Source organism: Mirounga leonina, unplaced genomic scaffold, assembly GCF_011800145.1.
Source record: "Mirounga leonina isolate KUSES-001 unplaced genomic scaffold, KU_Mleo_1.0 Mir_101664, whole genome shotgun sequence".
NCBI classification, from domain to species: Eukaryota; Metazoa; Chordata; class Mammalia; order Carnivora; family Phocidae; genus Mirounga; species Mirounga leonina.
Genome location: NW_023270175.1, coordinates 21272377 through 21293670, shown reverse-complemented (window position 1 = coordinate 21293670; position 21294 = coordinate 21272377). Strand labels below are relative to the sequence as shown.

Here is a 21294-nt window from a genome sequence, read left to right as displayed (position 1 = left end):
CCCTTCCCCCAATTGGCACCAGAGCCTACCCGACCCAAACTCAAAGTATTTAATGCTCTTCCTTGTTCTTTCTAATTCCACACTGTATAATTCACCATTGGAAGTTGCTACAATTTATGACACCATGATTAAAAACATGAACACCATTTCTGCTACTAACTAGCTCTGTGAGTTGCTTAACCTTTCTGAGCCTCACTTTACTTGTCTGCTTCAAAAAAAAAAAAATGGCTGTAAGATTAAATTTTAAAAACACATGTAAAATTCTTAGCTCAGTCCTGGCATGTGGTAAGCACTCAGCAGTACCTTTTGGTGCATTAGGGTCTATAGGCCAGCGGCTTTACACATACTATCTCTAATGATCTACACTCCTCGACTCCCTTTACATGTCCCACCAGCCTGGCCAGGCACCCAGTTACCCTTAGGGTGCCCTAGACTCCCCTTGTCCACCACTGCACTTCCCCGGAGTCCAGCCTCACTTCCTCTTTCTTTCCCTTCAAACTTAATCGCCTGATTTCCTCTATCCTAGTCATTACTTCTTTTCTTTTCTCCACAAGGTGGCACCAGAGAATGCGAGGAGCCAAAATGCTGAGCAAAACTTTGAAGAGGCTTTTGAATTCTGAGAAATTTCCCGGAGAACCAAACAAGAAGTTCTTATGTGAGAAGAGGTTTCGTTTCTTGTGTTTGAAGCCTGCCCCAAACCAGACTGCATGGACCGTCATAGCCCATAAGCCAAGTTACAGCCCTGCCCATACTTTTCTTTCATCCTTCCCTATCCAGCATTTGGGCCAGGAGGCCTTTAAGACAAAGTGTGCCTCTGAAATCCTTTCAAAAAGTTCTCTAAATCCTCTTAATCCCCTCTGCCAGGAAACAGCTGCTCCACCCACACTTCTAACCTCTCCCTGTTTCCCCAAAGTCACTCACTGGTACTTCCTGGAAGATGTCCCACTGAGGGGCAGATCAATGAGGTGGGGAGTAGCAGAAGGGAAGATACACAGCTGTGGTTGGTTAGATTTTCAAGTCACCTTGACTCGGGAATCCTAAAAATTCTGCAGTTTGAGCATTTTATCTTATACACTAGAACATTATTGGAACAAAATGTTATCCAAAGGGGCACCTGGGTGGCTCAGTTGGTTAAGTGTCTGCCTTCGGCTCAGGTCATGATCCCAGGGTCCTGGGATCTAGTCCTGCATCTGGCTCCTTGCTCAGCAGGGAGTCTGCTTCTCCCTCTGCCTCTGTGGCCACTCCGCCTGCTTGTGCTTTCTCTCTCTCTGTCAAATAAATAAAATCTTTTAAAAAATGTGATCCAAAGATAAGACAGATCATTAGTGGGGTTCAGGGTGGAGGGAGAGAATCAAGAAATAGCCCTGAGAAAAAGAGGTGGATAGAGAATTCTTAAAATGCTTCAGTTTCTACAGCTGTAAAATGGTGACCATAATAGTTGCTATCACATAAGGTTCTTATAAATAATATAAGAGTTACTCCTTGTAAAGTACTCGTAACAATACCTGGCATGTAGAAAGTGCTATTTTAATTTTATTTTTTAAGATTTATTTATTTATTTGAGAGAGAGAGTGGGGGCAGAGGGAGAAGGGGAGAGAGAAAATCTCAAGCAGGCTCCCCGCTGAGCACAGAGCCCTTCGTGAGGCGAGATCTCACGACCCTGAGATCATGACCTGAGCCAAAATCAAGAGTTGGACGCTTAACCGACTGAGCCACCCAGGGGCCCCAGAAAGTGCTATTTTAATTTATAGAATTGTAGTACTACGATTATCTTATTATTACCAGTCCTTTGTCACACTGAAGTCCTCCAGAGAGGTGGCTTTAGGAGGCTTTAGGAACCAGGAACCTTTTCCTGGTTCTCAGTTACTTCAGTGACTTCAGATTCCTATGCACCCTGAACTCTTTCTGATACACCACAGGATCTATGACATCCTCTTCTAAAATGTCCTTGTTGATGAACCCCCACTTTTAGCTAAAATCAATGGGCAGCAACAGAGCTGTGGATGAATAAGCAAAGAGATGTCTCAAAAAGCCAACATATGGCCTATTGGTGGGACCTGCCCATTGGTAGATGTCAGAGTGAGGAATTTTTAGCACCAACAAGAGACCTAGAACCTTCTCCCTGATCCCACTCCACCTCCCCCACCCCATTCTTTCCTGGTTAGTAACTCTAGCCATTGGACTCTGCAGCAGCTTCCCATGCTGGCCTGAAGGATTCTTTCCTCACCCCACCATACCATGTCATCATGCTCTGCTTTCTGTGACTTGATTGTTTATTTCTAGGAGGTTGAGAAATGTGAAATGTTTGAAGTCATACAGTAAAAACCATCATCTTACAGAAAATGCTTCAACCAAGAGATGGGAGGACACTTGCTTAAAGTCACAATGCCGGTGTGTTCATTTCTTCCCAAAGACTCTAGGTTCCTTCAGGGCAGGGACCATGATTTCTGCTTGATTAGTATTTCTCTCTATATAGTGTCTTATATGGTGGAAGGCCAATGATATCATAGAAATAGAACTTGTCGTAAAGTCAGAAAACTTGGGTTGTGAGCAGATATCACTTACTAACTGCATGTCCTAGGTTGAGTCACCATGCTCCTTAAACTTAGTTTCTGCCTTTATAATATGGGGTTAATCATCCCTGATTTACCTTCCTTACAGAGCATGGTCAGGATGAAGAGGATGGGCACAGATGTTTCTTATAATCCAGGAAGTGTCAGCCAAACTAAGGCACTTAATAGGTCTGAGCTAGGCATGAAGAAGCTACCAAATAAATGTTCTCTAAATGAATGGAAGTCTTCTCCTGCCATAGGGCCACCAGCAAAGTGGCCAAGACCTCAAAAGGCAATGGTACAGGCAAGGTGTCCAGACTTGGATAACTGTCTCCCTTTACTATCTTGGAAAAGGGATACAAGAGCAATACCCCCACCTCCAGTTTTCCTGGGACAAAGGGCCCATTGTCCCAAATCTACCCTTACTGCCTTTCATGCCATCTACAACCCTTTCCACCTTTTCAGCTTTCTGTAAATCCTTCTTAGGGAATGGGGTTACAGGTTTCAACAAAAACTCCCAATCATAGTAGCCCCCCTGGAATTGGTCCCTCCCACCGCTTCACAATTTACTAGCATGCACTAAGGGCAACTGCACTGCACAATTCTGGGTTGGGGGGGCGACCGGCACCATGATCCTTGCCATTATCATTGTGGGCTATGTGACTAGTGCCCTCTGGTGAGCAACTCCAGGAATACAATGTGACTGGTGCCTCCTGCGTGTACTCTATTCCTATGTCTACGCCCATACACAGGCTATTTCCTTTCCTTAGAATGTCCTATTCCCATTTTCTCTACCCATTCAAATCCTCCCCATCCACTGAGGTCCTATTCAATGTCTAACACCACAAAGGTCTCCCTGATTTCCCTAGCCGAAGTTGACCTCTTGTTTCTAGGAACATCTGACATGTCAAAAGTGCTGTCCTAATTTATCTAACTGTAGCACTAATCTTTCTTTTTAAAGATTTTATTTATTCATTTGAGAGAGAGAGCACAAGCAGGAGGAGAGGCAGAGGGAAAGGGAGAAGCAGACTCTCTGCTGAGCCAGGAGCCCAATGTGGGGCTCGATCCCAGGACCTGGAGATCATGACCTGAGCTGAAGGCAGACACCCAAACATATGAGCCACCCAGGCGCCCCTACACTTATTATTAGCAGTCTTTGGTCACGCTGAAGCCCTCTGGACAAGGTGCTAACCCTTTCCTGACTCTCAGTCACTTCAATCTCTCAAGATTCCTATTTACTACTTGCCCTTAAAGTCATCAACCCACAATTTAACATGTTTAAATGTTCAAAAACTAATGATGTAATGTATGGTGATTAACATAACATAATAATAAAAATAAATGTTCTCTAGTTTGTTCATGTGCTTTAGTCTTCTCTCCTTAACTGTTTTTGTGGTTTTTTTTTTTTTTAAGATTTTGTTTATTTATTTGACAGAGTACAAGCTGGGGGAGTGGCAGGCAGGGGCAGAGGGAGAAGCAGGCTCTCTGCAGGGCAGAGGGAGCCTGATATGGGACTCGATCCCAGGACCCCGGGATCATGACCCGAGCTGAAGGCAGTCGCTTAACCAACTGAGCCACCCAGGCACCCTCCTTAACTGTTAAGTACTAGAGGGCTGAGACCATATCTTAGATTCCTCCTGGTATAGTGATTAACATAAATGTTACAGTAATAATAAGAGGTACTATTTATTGAGCACTTGCAATGGGTCAGGCACATCAAATGAGACATGCTTTAAATAAATATATGTCATTCAATCTTCATGGCAACCTCGTGAGGAAGGTACTGTTCATCATTTTTCACAGATGAGAAAATTGAGGTTGAGAGCGGCAAGCTGACCTGCCTAAGCCTAGAGCCACTCACTAGCAGCCTGCCCGCAGTGGTCATGCTAAACAATTATCCTCCTATTTCTCAAAATGTGTTCCGCATCAACCACCTACATTAGAATCATTTCAGGTGCACACAACAAATAGTTACATGCTCCCTCAAGCTGAGCTGAATCAGAATCTCTGAGGATAGGCTCCAGCAATATTGGAGATTTTATCCAGGTAGTGGACATTAGACTGAAGTTTGCGAACCCATGTACTATACTTAACAGGGGTGTGCTAGCTGACACAGAATCATGCATGTAAATACATACCTGTGCATGCACATAAATAAAAACATACCCATCAACACATATTTTACACCAGAGTGGTCTTTAGGGATCAGTGAGGGAACATTTCCATCGAGTCTGCTTTTCCAGCCAAATCATCACATCATGAAATTCTCATAATGAATTCCACATTCCCGCCTCCACAGGAAAAATGGGTATGAAAATATCTTGGCTTTGCTGGATCCTGGCAGTGGAGGGTGACTGGCTGGCTGGCTACCCCGACTCATAGTTCATCCAGCCCCCTTCCCACCCCACACACTGTCTGTGTAGTCTGTCCATGAAGTTATGCCATAAGCCAATTTCTAAAGAAGATGAAGGTGCAAAAGAGACATAATGTATATCAGAGTCTTTGCTTGGCTAATTCTTAGCTGTGTGGACTTGAACATATAATCTTTCTTGCTTCAGTTTCTTTATCTGTAAAACTGAGACAATAATAATAATAGTACCCATTTTACAAGATTTTATGAAGGTTAAATGAGCCAATACATCTAAAGAGCTTGAATTCTAAGTTTTAAAACAAGAACTTGCCAAGTTGTACTCAATGTTAGTATAGCAGTAGTAGTTGTCAGGTTTTGAGCTTAGCATCCAGACCTTGATTCCAGCTGGATTACAAGTAGGCCCCTAGATAGTGAACCCTAGAGAGCTTGTTAATATGGTGTGGGAGAATATTATTTTAAATATAACCTGGGATGGGAGAAAAAAATAAAGCTTAGCACTTCCTCCTGTGTCATACTAATATAACTTAACATTATTTATTTTATGATATCCAGCTTTACTGCAAAAAAAAAAAAAATTCAGGGGCGCCTGGGTGGCTCAGTTGGTTAAGCGACTGCCTTCGGCTCAGGTCATGATCCTGGAGTCCTGGGATCGAGTCCCGCATCAGGCTCCCTGCTCGGCAGGGAGTCTGCTTCTCCCTCTGACCCTCCTCCCTCTCATGCTCTCTGTCTCTCATTCTCTCTGTCTCAAATAAATAAATAAAATCTTAAAAAAAAAAAAAATTCAGTGGACCCATTCCCTGGCCCTGGCAGATGTTGCCAGTGAAGAGATAAAGTGAGAAAGGTGGCATCAGAATGAGACAGCAAAGGAAGAAAGGATGTACTTGTCCAAAATTCTTCATATAGAATCCTTAAGGTCAGGTGTTTTCTGAAATTCATAATTTGGAGGTATTTTAAGATTTTTTTTTTTTATTTGAGAGTGAGAATGAGAGAGAGAGAGAGTACATGAGAGGAGGGAGGGTTAGAGGGAGAAGCAGGCTCCTCGCCGAGCAGGGAGCCTGATGTGGGACTCGATCCCGGGACTCCAGGATCATGACCTGAGCCGAAGGCAGTCGCTTAACCAACTGAGCCACCCAGGCGCCCCTGGAGGTATTTTAGACAGGTAATATGGTGAATACATGTTATATTATATAACCCCCTTGGTAGGTGTTTCAAACAGGTTAGTATTTCAGAGTAAAATGGATAGTCACATGAATAGGTTAAAGACTATAAATAGGATCACATCAGTTTGGGTAAAGTTTTGCTGCCTAGTGAGTTTTGGTGGCAAACTAATGAAAACTTCAGGTTTTTACAAATTACTGAATTTGGGGATTACAGACAATGGATCATGGTCCATGGTTGGGTAGGTCAAAAATGAGAAAAAAGGAAAATAGTTGAAATTTACTAATGGGGCCATTTGGAAGGCTCCTTAGTTGTGGATTGGAGGCCCATTTTGCACTTTCTCCATCCAGAGATTGCACTCTTCCTCCAGCCTGGTGTCCCCAAAGTGCATATGACTTTGAGTGTAGGGCTGCAGATCAGCCTTAAGGCAAAATTATTCCTGCTATACATGCAGAGAACATGATCTTGGGATGGCAGCACCTCATACACCAGGGCCAAGTGTTGACCACGGGTGGCATCAGGAAGCCAAGGACTAGAACAGAGCAGCTCTGGTTTGCTTTTTTAATGTATTGAGTTCATGCACAATATTTTATCTGGAGAAAGGGTACTACATTGTAGCCAAAGAATATGTCAACCATACGATTGAAAAGTACATCGAATTGTATAATTGAAATTTTCTAAGAGAGTAGAACTTAAATGTTCTCACCAAGAAAAAGAGAAGAAAAGAAAAGAAATAGAAACATGTTAAGTAGTAAATGTGTTAATTAACTCAATGGGGGGCAACCTCTCACAATGTACATGTATATCAAGCCATCACATCATACACTTTAAATATCTTACAATTTTATTTATCAAGTATACCTCAATAAAGCTGAAAAAAGCAGGCCTCTGATTTTATTCTATTTTGAGTTTGTTGAGTTCTTGGATGCATGGATTTGTGTATTTCATCAAATGAGGGACGATTTTGGCCATTATTTCCTCAAATATTCTTTCTGCCCCCTTTTCTCTTTTTTCTCCTTCTAGGACTCCCATTATAATTATGTTGGCCTACTTGACAGTGTTCCATAGGTCCAATAGGAGTTTACCCTGCCATATGAAAGGCAGAAAGATAACCAATCCTTCTTGACCTCAGCATACAAACTTCCTAGGAGAAGATGTGGATGCCTGATACAATGCAGATAAACCAAGTCAAGAACAGGCTGTGGAAATTATGGAAAGTTGGCTTCAAGTTCCCTTAGAAATACTGTTTGCAAGGCTGGTCCTTGGGCAGAGAAAAAAATATGGAGGCCTATGTCAGTGATCATCTACCTTTTTCCTATCCCCTTACAATTCATACATACAACACACCATCAGTAATTTTCATTTTGCACTCAGGGAGGGATTCTCATGGAGGGGGTGCCCTACAGCAATATGTACCCCCATGGAGCTTGTTGTATACCCCCTTGTGGGTACTCTCAATCCCTCACAGGTTCAAGTCACTGTTGTAAATGACATAGTGGAAGCCAAACATGTTCCCACCACTAAATCCTTCCCTACATCAGCCTGCACCAAAGTCCAAAATGTCCATCAAAAGTCATTCCTGGAGGCTAAGGTATTTTGAGGCAGCAAGATAAACCAGGGAAAAAAACTTCCACCGAGGGTCAGACATATTTGGGTTCTAATCTCAGCTCTGCCCCTTATTAGCTGTGTGACTTTAAGAAAATCACCTAACCTTTCTGAATATGTTTCCTCAACTGTAAAAAGGGGATAAGAAGAAGAACCACTTTACAGAGTTATGAGAATTAAACGGGACAAAGTTTATAAAGTCAAGGGGCAAAGGTGAGATGTAAATCTTACAAACTTACTACAGGCAAAGTGGTGGCATGCAAACAGAATAGGAGATTGAAATAAGATAAAACTGGATTCAAAATGTGGCTCTGCTTTTACTAGCCGTGTGACCCTTTTGAGGTTTTTAAATTAGCGTAACTTGTCTTCCTTGTCTGTGTAATGGGGATAAGAAGACTTATCATAAAGGACTGTCGTGAAGGCCCAGTGGGAGAATACAAGTAAAATCAAACCTATGTACATACATTCCACAAATATTTATTGAACATACAGGGAGTATGACACAGTGGAGATCAGTATAGCATGGGGAAAGGTGGGGGAGTACTTGAGAAAGGGTGCTCGGGAAAGCCCGTTGCTGGCACAAAGAATGTGACAGAAGAGCTCAGCAAACGGGAGTTCCCATCCTTTGTGAAGTTTTCCAAACTTCGAAGTTTTCCAACTTCGACCCAGACAACTTATAAAAGTTTCTCTTCTTTAAGAAGCATGTATTCAGGGGCGCCTGGGTGGCTCAGTTGGTTGAGCGACTGTCTTCGGCTCAGGTCATGGTCCCAGGGTCCTGGGATCGAGCCCCGCATCGGGCTCCCTGCTCGGCGGGAAGCCTGCTTCTCTCTTTCCCACTCCCCTTGCTTGTGTTCCCTCTCTCACTGTCTCTCTCTCTCTGTCAAATAAATAAATAAAATCTTTATAAAAAAAAAAAGAAGCATGTATTCACTTTCTTGGGGGTACCAGCTCCCTATTTGCCAGTTCTTTCCTTTCCCCTCAGTCTCCTGTGTTTGCCCTGCCCCTCCTCACCTAAAATTCTGAGATATCAAGGAAATCGCTGGTCTTGATTCAGCAGTCAGCCTCTTGCCCTGATTCCTTCCCTGTATCATGCATATTTTGTCTGTAGGAATCTTCCTTTCTTTTAACCTTTTTTATGACAACTTTATTCACATATAATTAACAAACTGCTATCACTCCACATCTTAAGCAGCTGGTCTCTTAAGTCTGCTCATAGACCAAGCTGCAAACCCTGAATGCAGTTCCTTTGCTTAACCTTGGGCACCAATGAAACACCTAACCCAAGACATACCCTGAGTGCCTCACTTTGAACTTGGAGTCTTAACCCTAATTTCACACCAAGCCTTTAGCCCTAGCCCCACAGGGAGACCTTAATTCTATCCATAAACTGATCCCCTTTCTGGACTTAACACTTGAGGCTTTAACCCTGATTCAATGGAGTCCTTGGGTCTAGTCACATACTCATTGTCTATGCCTGATGCAAGAGTAAGTACCTATGACTGGTATCTGACTGAGTCTCTAGCTTTGATCTCCTATTGAACCATAACTATAGAAACTGATAAGCCCTCTCATGATACAGAGATCCAACCTATCATCACAGGCTGACTCTCAAGCCTGATCTACAGACTGTGACCTAACTCTGGGATATACTTAATATCCTACACTGGCCACAAAATGAGTGCTCAGCAAAGATACTGACAGAGCTTTAACCCTGACCACAGACTGAGGCTCTAACTCGGTCACAGCCTGAGATTTGATCTTGGAAACCAACCCAGCTACAATTTCCACAGACTTAGCACTAATCAGAAAATGACCCCAACACTGGCAAGAGAATGACTACTAAACTTGGCTTCATACAGAGACAAAAACATGTACAGAGATTGAACTTTAAACTTGGCCAAAGACTGTGCCTTAATCCTGGCCAAGAAGTGAAACCAAATCGACCACAAAACTTGAGGATATATTCTGACCACATCATATGCCTTAATCCTGCCCACAGAACCCTGAACATAGCCACAGCCTGAGACTTAACTCTGTTCAAAGCCCAAATTATGAACCTGGCCAGAAACTGGGTTCATAAATCTGACCACAGAATAATCCACTGAACCTGAGACAGACTGAGTCTCATCCCTGGCCACAGATTTGGCCCCTAAATCCTATACCTTCTATCTTCTTAAACTGAGTCTCTGGTCACAGACTGAATTCTTAACTCTCATCACAGACTGAGCCCATAAGCCTAACCTCCAACCTGAGTTTTCACCCTGAAAATAGAACTGATCCTCCCCAAATGGTTAATGGCTGAGCCTGAATCTTTGACATAGACTAAACCCTATCTCTGGCTAAATGCCAGCCCCAGACTGAATCCAAGCGCAGCTTTAACCTTAACTCTAGCCACAGACAGATTCCCAATAGGAGGCACTGAACTGGGCTAGGTGCCTAACCCAGTTCTAACCCTGGGCTAGGACTGAACCCAAGTCTTGAACATGAATTAAGGACAAAATGAAACAAATACTTTTCATATTTGTGTGAAACCTAGCAAGAGATTTAACCTTAACCCTGAGCACAGAGCACAGATGCAACTCACCAAGGCCAAGATCTGAGCCCTATTCCTGGCCACATACTGAGCACCACTCTGGGATGAAGAATGTAAGTCTTGTCCACAATCTGAGACCCAAAGTCTGAACCCTATGCCTGGCTAAAGAACAATTCATCACACTGCAAGGTTGATTCAAAACCCTCCTTGTATTATTAGGCCTAATAACAGGCTGAGACTGAGCACTAACCTTTGTCACAGACTGAGCCTTAAACCCATAAACAAAGTTCACTATATTAGTGGCCACAGAATGTGTCCTAGCACTAGCTTGAGGTTGAGCAACCAGCCTGGCCACAAACCTAATCCTAAATTGGGAGAGATACACCCATGACACTGGGCACAGTAGAGGCACTAAAAATTAGCACAGACTGAACTCTACTACTGATACCAGGATACCTGCTACTCTAGCCAGAGTCGAAATCCCAAAATGACAACAGGACATGAACACTCTGAACTCAAACCCTGGCAACAGCCTGAGCCTCTAAACCTGAACACAAGCTGGATCCTATGTATTGCCTATTCTCACACTAACCTTATTTGTAGACTGACATGTAACATCAACAACCCATATGAGAAACATGTTTACACTCAGCCCTAAAACCTTCTTCATAGTAAGCCTTAATCTGGCCACAGGTAACCCCTAAACTCTGGTAAAAGCTTAATCAGATACAAAAATCAGTTGCATCTCTCTATATTAACAATGAAATATCTGGAAATAAAATTTAGGAAACATCCCATTTGTAAAAGCATCAAAATAATAAAATCCATACAAATAAACTTAATCCAAGAGGTGAAAGACCTATACACTGAAAACTATAAAAACACTGATGAAAGAAATTAAAGCATATCAAATAAATAGGGAAACATCTCTGGCTCATGGATTGACGAATTAATATTGTCAAAATGTCCATACTACCCAAAGTGATCTACAGATCCAATGCAATCCCTATCAAAATCCCAATGGCATTTTAAGCAGAAATTTTAACAACAATCATAAAATTCATAGGGAACTAAACAGACAGTTCTCCAAATGGTCTTATACAAATGGCCAACAGGTATATTATAGGCAACTAATGAATCACTGAACACTACATCAAAAAATTAAAAATCAAACTACCCTATAATTCAGCAGTCTCATTTCTGGGTATATATCCAAAGGAAATGCAATCAGTATCTCAAAAATAAATTAACATGCCAATGTTCACTGAAGCATTATTCACAATAGCTAAGATATAGAAACAACCTAAATGTCCATCAACAGATGAATGGATAAAGAAAATGTGGTCTATAAATACAATGGAATATCATTCAGCTTTTTAAAAAGAAGGAAATTCTACCATTTGTGACAACACAGATGAATGTAGAAGACACTATGCTAAGTAAAAAAGCCAGTCACTGAAGGACAAATATTGCATAGTTCCACTTTTATAAGGATTCTAAAATAGTCAAACTCAAAGAAGCAGAGAGTGGAATGGTGATTGCCAGGGGCTGGGGGGAGTGAGTATAATGTTTCAATTTTGTAAGATGAATAAGTTCTAGATATCTGCTCCATAGCATAGTGCCTATAGTTAAAAGTACAGTATTGTGTACTTTAAAATATGTCAAGAGGATAGAGCTCACGTTAAACGTTCTTATCACAAAACACACACACACACACACACATACACACAAACAAGAAAATTTCTGAAGGTGATGGATATGTCAGGGCCTTGATTGTGGTGATGGTATTATGGGTACAGACATATGTCCAAGCTCATTGAAAGGTATACATTAAATATGCAGAATTTTTGTGTATCAATTATACCTCAATAAAGCTTTAAAAAAATGGAAGGGCCATTGCCCATGATTTTTGTTCTTTTGACCAGGAAAATAAATTTTTCCATAAATCAAACCACATTTCCTTTTGTGCCTCATTGATATAAAAAAAATAGCGCCTGAGAAAAAGTAGTGTTAGCTTTTAGAGTCTGTATTTTGAGGAGTATAAGGCAAGGGGATATTTTAAAGGTATTGAGCTAACCAATCAACAGTATTACCACAGCAAACTAATACTATTATTAAAGAATCTATCTAAAAATATTTGATAAGTCATCCCAAAACTCAATCCAGCTACTGATCATTATAAGCCTCCTTCAAGTATCTAAATAAGCAAAAACTACATATATTGTGTATGAAATAATACTGGAATTACATCAACCAGAATGTTAATAGACAAATAAAAGCTTGATCAGATGGCACTAACAGCAGCACTCAGTGAACAGAAACTCTACACAGGGCGCCTGGGTGGCTCAGTTGGTTAAGCGACTGCCTTCGGCTCAGGTCATGATCCTGGAGTCCCTGGATCGAGTCCCGCATCGGGCTCCCTGCTCAGCAGGGAGTCTGCTTCTCCCTCTGACCCTCCCCCCCTCTCATGTGCTCTCTCTCATTCTCTCTCTCTCAAATAAATAAATAAAAAATCTTTAAAAAAAAAAAAAAAGAAAGAAAGAAAGAAACTCTACACAGAGTCAAAACAGGACCACTACCTGCAGAATCAACTCTGACATAGGCCAAGTGGAAGTGCTAACACAGGTCACTAAGTGAGCTGTGCTCTAGCCACAGAATAAGGTACAACATTGGCCACTGCATGAGTTAGCTCCACAGACCATTCCTGAGAGGGGCTATCAATGAAGACAGAACACTGACACTGGCTAAAGCCAGAAATTATACCTTGGGCTTACCCAAATCCCGTTCGTATGCATAGTTGAAATCCTGGCCACAATCTCTACACTCATATTATCCATGGATGAAATGCTATCATTGATCTGAGACACAACTCCAGGGCACATCACAGGTAATGACCTAAAATGACAAAAGATTGAATATTAAATTGGCACACTGTCTGTGCCTTAACACTAACCACAGACTGAGCCTAATGCTGGACCAAGAATAAACATTAGCCGTGAACACTAATTGTCACTTTACCCAATAAAAGACTGAACATAAGTCCTATTCAAATTCTTATTTAGCCTTTTCCAAGGCAACAAGATCAGCATGAACAGCAGCCTCTGGCAGAGCCATAACTGGTCTTTGTTGATTTCCAAGCCTAGAAATACAAGTGATTCCAACACTGACCAGAAAACTAAAGTCAAACCTTGAGCTGAGCCCTATCCCTGGTTGTGGTCCGTCTAAGGCTGGCCCACAGACAGCTCTGACACTAATTTTAGAATGAGGCCTCTTCCTACATACAGACTAAATCTTAATATTGGCCAAAATTTGAACCCCAATCTTGTATATTGAATTCCCAATGAGGTATAATTCAGGCCACACTGGAATAATGACAGCTTCCAAGTAAGCTTTCATACCAATCAGAAACAGACTCTGATCCTTGACACAGATTGAACCATGGCTATACGTCCAGGGCCTAATGTTGATATCAGGCTGAGCCCTAAATTTGGTTACATGGTCCTCTAACAAGGGATCCACATTGACTTGTAAAGATAGCAACAGACTGACTAAGCCTTAACCTAAGGAAAGACTGAAGCCAAACACATTCCACCTTATAAACCTGAACCGTGGCCGTAACTTGAACTTTACATTATCTCTTGACAAAACCTTAACCATGGCCTACTGATTGATCTATAAATCCCATCAGACTAACATACCCCAGGCCGTTATTCCACAAATTCATCTTCTTAGACTCAAGTATTTCTTTTCCTGGATATATTTTCAGGCATATTTTCTACCAACAATAGATCAAGAGTCTCACCTTTGTATGTGTAATACACACACACATATACACATGCAATCTAATAAGCTTTGCAGAAATATTACTTGTCACAGCTATGTATTTTAATTATTAATCTTGTTTATTGATATTCCCCCCCATTAGAATATAAGCTCCAAAGGGAAGGGATGTTATCTGTGTTTTTTTCCCCACTTCTCTATTCCCAACATCTTGAATTATGCCTGGAAAGCTGTAGGTACTCAATAAATATTTGTTGAATGGATGAATGAGTAGCTCCTTGTTACTCTTCTATCCTCTTATTTGACCTCTCTATGTTATATTCTAGTAATTATACTTTATTTTCTCTTGGTTCATCTATGTGACCATTTCTTCTCAGCTTCCTTTGAAGGCAAGGAAGCTTGACTTCCTCTACCTACTCCTTGAATATAGTTATTTTCTAGGATTCCATACTTACATACATACATACAATCTTTGTCCTTTAAAAATTACTATTCTAAACACTCTGAGTGAAATTTAATCCATCTTTGCTTAGCTAATTACCATCTATATACTGATGTCTAGTATATAGACATCAGTTTAGTGTGATGTTTAGTTCCAACCCAGACCTCTCTCCTGTGCTTCAGACCCACACTTCCTTGCAGCTACCAGGTATCTCCACCCAAATGTTCCACAGACTCCTCAAATTTTAAGTGTCCAAAACTTAATTTCTCCTATCCCTCACAAAACTTGTTACTTTTTCTGGGTTCCCTATCTAAATGAGTGGTACAACCACATACTCAATCTTCCAAATCAGAACTTGAGAGTCTCAAGACACTCCTTCTTTTCCCTCACTTTCCATATCCAAATTATCACCAAGTCCATCTGATCATACCATATCTTTGCTTAAGATCCTTTGACAGTTCTCTGCTATTTCAGGTTAGATTTTGAACTCATTGGTATGGCCCTCTATTCCTGCCTGATCTCGTTGTTTTTTGTTTTTTTGTTTTTGTTTTTGTTTTTGTTTTGGTGGGGGGAGGTGTTCTCTGCACTTCCTCACATTCTTTTTTTTTTTTATTTTTAAACATTTTTATTTTTTTAAGACTTTATTTGTCAGAGAGAGAGAGAGAGCACAAGCAGGGGGAGCGGCAGGCAGAGGGAGAAGCAGGCTCCCTGACAGCAAGGAGCCTGATGTGGGGCTCGATCCCAGAACCCTCGGATCATGACCTGAGCAGAAGGCAGCCGCTTAACTGAGCCACCCAGGCATCCCGCTTTCTCACATTCTTATTCCTCAGTATGAAATATGGTTGACCTCCCTACCCCCAAATACCTTACCAGTTCTTCAAGTCTCACCATTCAAGCATGGCTTCTTTCAGTAGTAGAATGAGTTCTTCTGCTTCTATGGTCCTGTAGAACCCTATGTAGACATTTTTTAGAGCACTTTTTACATTGTATACTCTGTCTCTTCTCATAGATTGTGAGCTACTTAAGGGCAAGGGATGTTTTCTAATTCTGTAGCAATAGTGCCTAGCCCAGAGCCTTGCACAAAGCAGTTTGCTGAGTAAATTATTCAGTCCATTAAGTCCTCTTTTTTCACTTCTCTTTTAAATATTTTAGGCAATTACCTTAGCAAAATGCAATCCCTCTTTGTATTCATTCCACTTGTGAGTCAAAAAGTTGTCCTGATCAGTAAAATTGTAGTAACCCAACTGTAATGATCCATTCAGCTATAAGGATTCATCTCTAACAAAGAAAAAAAGTCGAACATTAGGAGTGAAATCAACGTTAATAAACCATCATTTTCCTCAACCTTTAAATTGTTTGAAAGTGCTAGATGTCGCCATCTATTTCTTTATCTACCTCTTTTAACATGTCTATTACTAAAACAGTAGTTTCTTTTTTTTTTTTAAGATTCTATTTATTTAGGGGCGCCTGGGTGGCTCAGTCATTGGGCGTCTGCCTTCGGCTCAGGTCATGATCCCGGGGTCCTGGGATCGAGCCCCGCGTCGGGCTCCCCGCTCTGTGGGAGGCCTGCTTCTCCCTCTCCAACTCCCCCTGCTTGTGTGCCCTCTCTCGCTGTGTCTCTCTCTGTCAGATAAATAAATGAAATCTTAAAAAAAAAAAAAGATTCTATTTATTTATTTGACACAGAGAGAGAGAGACAGAGAGAGACAGAGAGCAAACACAAGCAGGGGGAACGGCAGGCAGGGGAGAAGCAGGCTCCCTGCTGAGCAAGGAGCACAATGCGGGACTTGATCCCAGGACCCCGGGATCATGACCTGAGCTGAAGGCAGCCGCTTAACTGACTGAGCCACCCAGGGGCCCCCAAAACAATAGTTTCTTAAAGAAATATACATTTATTTCTTATTATTCAAGTTGTATTCTCTACCTGTTCTAAATTGTTGCATTACACCAGTGATGTGGCAACTGTTCTTTGTGGCAACAATGTGGCTTCCTTATGGGTTAAGTGGGCTTCTGCTGGGCTGGCTTAGATCACATTGCTATGCCTCTTATGATACTACTTTGAAGTAAAAATGTGATACCCGACTAGAAACATAGTATACATTTCCCCCAGAACCTCTGAAGTGATTCTAATGCAGATGGTTCACACAGAACACACTATGACATTTTAAAGGACCAGTTATTCTAAGTTTATCAGAGCATAAATAACATTTTTTTAAGTTTTTCAATCAAAACTCAATGAGAATTTTAAATCACGACATAAAGTGCTTCCGCTAAAATGTTAATAGCTTAACCAATAGTAAATTAATCTAGAACCTTCATCTACCCCCACAAGCACAACCCCATACCCCAAGAAGAGAGATTCTGTAGGGCACTACACTACAAACTACAACACCTACAATAATACCCTCCCACATCTGAACTCGGGGGATGATCGGACTGGAGGTAGGAATTGTGGGTATACAGAAAGAAGTGCCTCGACTTCATCTCCCACAATCCTCTGTCTTCACTTGAGTCTCTCCTCCAATGCCAATATTGGATCCTCCCAGGAAGAACGGCCTCCAACGGCCTAAAACTACATTTCCCATGAGGACAAGGGATAGGGCCTCCGGCTTCCCTGGTGACCAGTAACCAATAGGAGACACTGAAGCAGTCGCGATGTGGGTGAGAGTCCAGCCCTGGGCCTGAGTGCCGGGCCTAAGCCGGCTAGCGCAAGGCGGGGAGTTGAGAAGACAGTTGCGTGGCGTGGGGCGCCGCGAGGGCGCTGTGCTCTCAGAAGCTGTTACGCCGGCCCGATTTTCCGCGGCTGTATAAGGAGTAGCCCTTCGGTAGCCGGAGAGCTGGAGGTCAGAGAGGCAGAAAGCCCGAGCGGCTATGGCTGGGGACTGTGGGACCGAGGGGGCCTAGGGAGGAGGGTGCTTCCGGGCCGCTGTCTTCAGCGCCTAACTCCGCCCAGCTCCGCCTCTGCCGGGGAGGGGGTGTCGGGCCTGGGAGTCGGGGGTGGGCTTTTGAGCTCTCCACGCCAGTTTCCTCGAGCTTCGAGCCTCGGGAGCGCGCCCTCTCTTCTTTTTCTGCCTCGCCCTCTCTCTTTTTCTCCTCACAACGCCATCGTCTCTCCCCGCTCCCGTCCGGTGCCACCCCAGGGATCTGAAGTTAGGGTTCTCGACCGGGGTCTTACTTAGGCGGCGTCTGGACGCTCCTTCTTACTACTTGGAGGAAGGAGTTGGGTGACCTCTTTCCTGTCTTCCCTCAATTTACATTTCAGATTTGGACACACACCACTCCCAATGCACACACTCCCCAATTCCCTGTGGGGGCGTGGGAATTCCCCGCCACGCCCAGGGAGTGACTTTTTGCCAAATTTTCACTTTTTGCTTCCTTGCTGGTGGGATAAAGTTCGTCGCCCACTCTTTATTGGCCCTTCCAGCCACCCGCCCCTTCCCTGACCAGATCTTTGGAGTGGAAAGGGTTTCTCCTCAGTTTCTAAAAGGCGTGGGGAGCAGTAGATAGAAGAAATTTCGCTTTTGAGAAATATGTGGTTAAGGTTCAGTGCAGTGTTCTGGTGAGAGTCAAAGGCAGGTTAGACCTCTTTTAAAAACCGAGCGCTTTCGGGGTTTCCAGCACGGACTGATACAGCACTAATACAAAGATTTAGGGGGCACACCGACTGCGGAATAAAGTAGACTGTGCGAAACAGACTGTATCAATTATTTTATTATTACAAAAGCATGCAAAAAGTGTGTAATACTGATGTGGTTGGGAGTTGATCTATGGAAGGTCAAGCCTAACCCTGGAAGTGCTGTAGCTTGACACTGTTGTCTGTCTTCCAGACTAATCCTGGTAGGCTTTGTGGAGGAGGTGAATTTTAATTTCGGCTCCAGAGGAGTAAAGAGGATTTGAAATGGGCAAAGAGGAGGGAGAAAATGCCTTCTGGTACCGGGATTGGTATCTGAAAAGGGCAGATAGAAGAGGGAGCACTTTTGTGAAGGGTGGGTATGCCTGACTGGAATAAAAGGTGTCATCAAGAAGAGATTGGGAAAGAAATAGTGTTGGAAAGCTTGGAGTCATAATAACAAGATACTTTAAAGCATCCACATAGTTTGGATATTATTCTATATCAAATAAAACTAAAGACAAAAAATTAAGATTGGGTGATTTTTTGTTTTTGTTTTTTTTTTTCATCCTAGGGGAACCTGATTTGGGATCATTTCTTGGAGAACACAAAGAAGTGTGGTGGTATGTTCCAGGTGTGAGTTTAATTTAAACCTAAGAAGAACTTTGCCTTATAGACTGTTTTGTTAGTGGCTATTCTTAGCTACACTCTATAGTTGTCATTTTAAAGCCTGGTGCCATAAATTTATTTTCTTAAGAAATGTATTTGCTGCCCTTATGCATCATATTATCAGAATTGTAGTCATTTCATTGGGTAACAATAATGACTATTTATTGAGCCCATGTAATGTTCCAGGCACTATCATAAGCACTTTGTTGCATTATCTTAAGAGTCTTATGAAGTAGGTACTATTTTTCCCAGTTTTCTAAAAGAGAAAACTAAAAGGCAGAGAAGTGTAACAATTTACCCAAAGTCACATGGATTGTAAGGAGTTGAGTTGGGGTTTGGATGTATAGATCTCTGGCTTGAAAGCCCATGCTCTCTCCACCATGGTTTACTAGTCTCATTGTTCACTTTTCTTCTTGACTTTCCATTTGTGGTAAGGAAAGATTATTGTGAAGTATAGTTGATCATCCTGGCAGAAACCCAAATGATTCACTTTTAGTTTCTATGTCAGTATGTGTATGCTGTAAAGTAACTGCCAAAACCAAATTAGCTTAACTGCTATTGCAGCCATAGCTAATTGTGTCTGCCAAAACTATAGTCAGTATGGCTATTTCTGAATCAGATAAATTCTCTTTAAAAAACATGTCTTACATGTAAGCTACCTGGACAGTACTTTAGGTTTTGTTTTATTGTAGCTTTTGTTTTAAGTGACTTTCTAGGTCACTAGGTCTCCTCCGTGACCTTTGCTCACATGGAGTGTTCAGGATGCAACAGAGTATGAGATGTGAGCTCTCCCTAGGTCTAGCTGGGGAGGTGTATGCCCATAATTCTGAGATAATGTGTAGTGTAACAGAGACAGGTACAAAGTGCTATTAGAAGGGTAAAGGAAGGAGTGTCTAACTATAAGGGAAAGTCAGGGAGAAGGCTTCTGTAAGGAGGTGACCTGACAGGTCTTGAAGGATAATGAGTTTGCCAAGCAGAGAACAGTAGAGGGGAGGCATTCCAGATTAGAAAGAGCAGTCTGTGACATGTAGCTATAGAAGAGCAAAGCATGTCCATTCAATATTTAGGAATTCAGCATGGCTAGGGTACAGATTGTTTGGGAAAGGAAGGTTTGTAATGGTAGAAGAGTCTGGAAAGATAGGTTGGGGCTCATTTGTGAAGTACCTTGAATGCTGTGCTAAGAAATTTGGATGTGCTCAGGACACCTGGGTGTCCGTTGGTTAAGCGTCCGAGTCCTGATCTCAGCTCAGGTCTTGATCTCAGGGTTGTGAGTTCAAGCCCTGCCTTGGGCTCTATGCTAGGCATGGAGCCTACTTAATAATAATAATAATAATAATAATAATAATTTTTTTAAAAAAGAAAGAAATTTGGATGTGCTCCCATAAGCCATTGTTTTTCAAACTGTAGGGTGTCTGCCAGTGGTGGTTATGTTGTATTCCCGCAAACATTTTAAGTTTTAGTAATTATATATTCTGATGTGTCTCATAAAAGATAAAACTGAACTATGTCATCAATCTAAAGTTATGCAGGAAATGGCTTAGTAAAAATAGAAAGTGAACAAGTTTTATGTTGATTTAAAGACAAATACTAAGTAAATAATAGTACATGTGGTATGTGAATATGATAATACTCAAATAAAATTTGGGAAATAGTGATTGTAGGCAATAAAAAACATTAAAATATTTTAGAAGAGGAGCACCATAATGAGGTTTTTACTTTAGGATGCACTGGAGTGGGGCCTGACCAGTTAGGAAGCTAGAGATGATGAGGACCCAAAGGAGCTTCATATGAGAGGAGGGAACAGATATAAGAGACATTTAGGAGGTAGAATTAGTAGGACTTGGTAGAGGTGACTATTATTATTCTATCAATGTCATCAGAATTATTTTTAAAAGTCTGTATGTCACTTGTCTGTTATCCTTTATATTCTAAGATGTGCATATTACTGCCCAAATCAGGCTATGGACATATATACATGAAGGTATCAGTGGAGGCTGTTTTCACGAATGGGTTTGGATTACACACGGGCATCTTCACTGCCTTACTGAGTGTCCCTGACAGCAGTGGCACAAATATTCAAGGCACTGGTAAGGAATATGAGTATGATCTGTGACCCTTAGTCATCTGAGGAACTCCTCCTTCAAGACTCAGTTCAAATATCAACATCTCTTTGAAGCCTTTCCTGCAACTCTCCCCACCCCCACCACCACACACAAACACATGCAAGCATACATGAAATAATGTTAGGCTCCTGGCTTCCATGGAACCCTGCACTTACCTCTGTCCTGGGCTGCACCACACTATAGTGTGTCAGTCTGTGGATGTGTCTGGCTCTCCCCTAGACTGTGAGCTTCTTGAGGGCAGGGGCCAGGTCTCATTTATCTCCATACCCAGAGCATCTAGAACAGCTCTTGGCACTTGGTAGATACCTAATAAATGGTTATTGGACGAAAAACAATGGATAAACATATTCATATGAATGTAACTCGGAACTTTGGTACGATAGTGCCAAATGTTACAAGAAGATTAGCTCTTTGCTACATTAGCTGCTTTTGCTGAATAAAGCAGTAAATT

The 21294-nt window shown here is 42.0% G+C and overlaps 1 protein-coding gene and 1 long non-coding RNA gene across 4 annotated transcripts in view; one reads left to right on the top strand and one right to left on the bottom strand.

Moving 5' to 3' along the window:
• Positions 1-12779: 12779 nt before the first annotated feature.
• LOC118013053 lies at positions 12780-15634 on the bottom strand. Its single transcript, XR_004679919.1, has 3 exons — positions 15602-15634; positions 15330-15393; positions 12780-13114 (listed from the first exon to the last, which is right to left on the bottom strand). It is a non-coding gene; the product is annotated as an uncharacterized LOC118013053 (long non-coding RNA).
• A 1478-nt stretch (positions 15635-17112) lies between these two features.
• The window catches only part of ENOX2 (ecto-NOX disulfide-thiol exchanger 2), a 299288-nt gene continuing 295106 nt past the window's right edge, over positions 17113-21294 (top strand). For all 3 annotated transcript variants that reach the window (XM_035008700.1, XM_035008684.1, XM_035008692.1), the window contains exons 1-2: positions 17113-17284; positions 18626-18685. The gene's annotated coding sequence lies outside the window, so the exon portion shown is untranslated. The remainder of the gene's footprint in view (positions 17285-18625; positions 18686-21294) is intronic.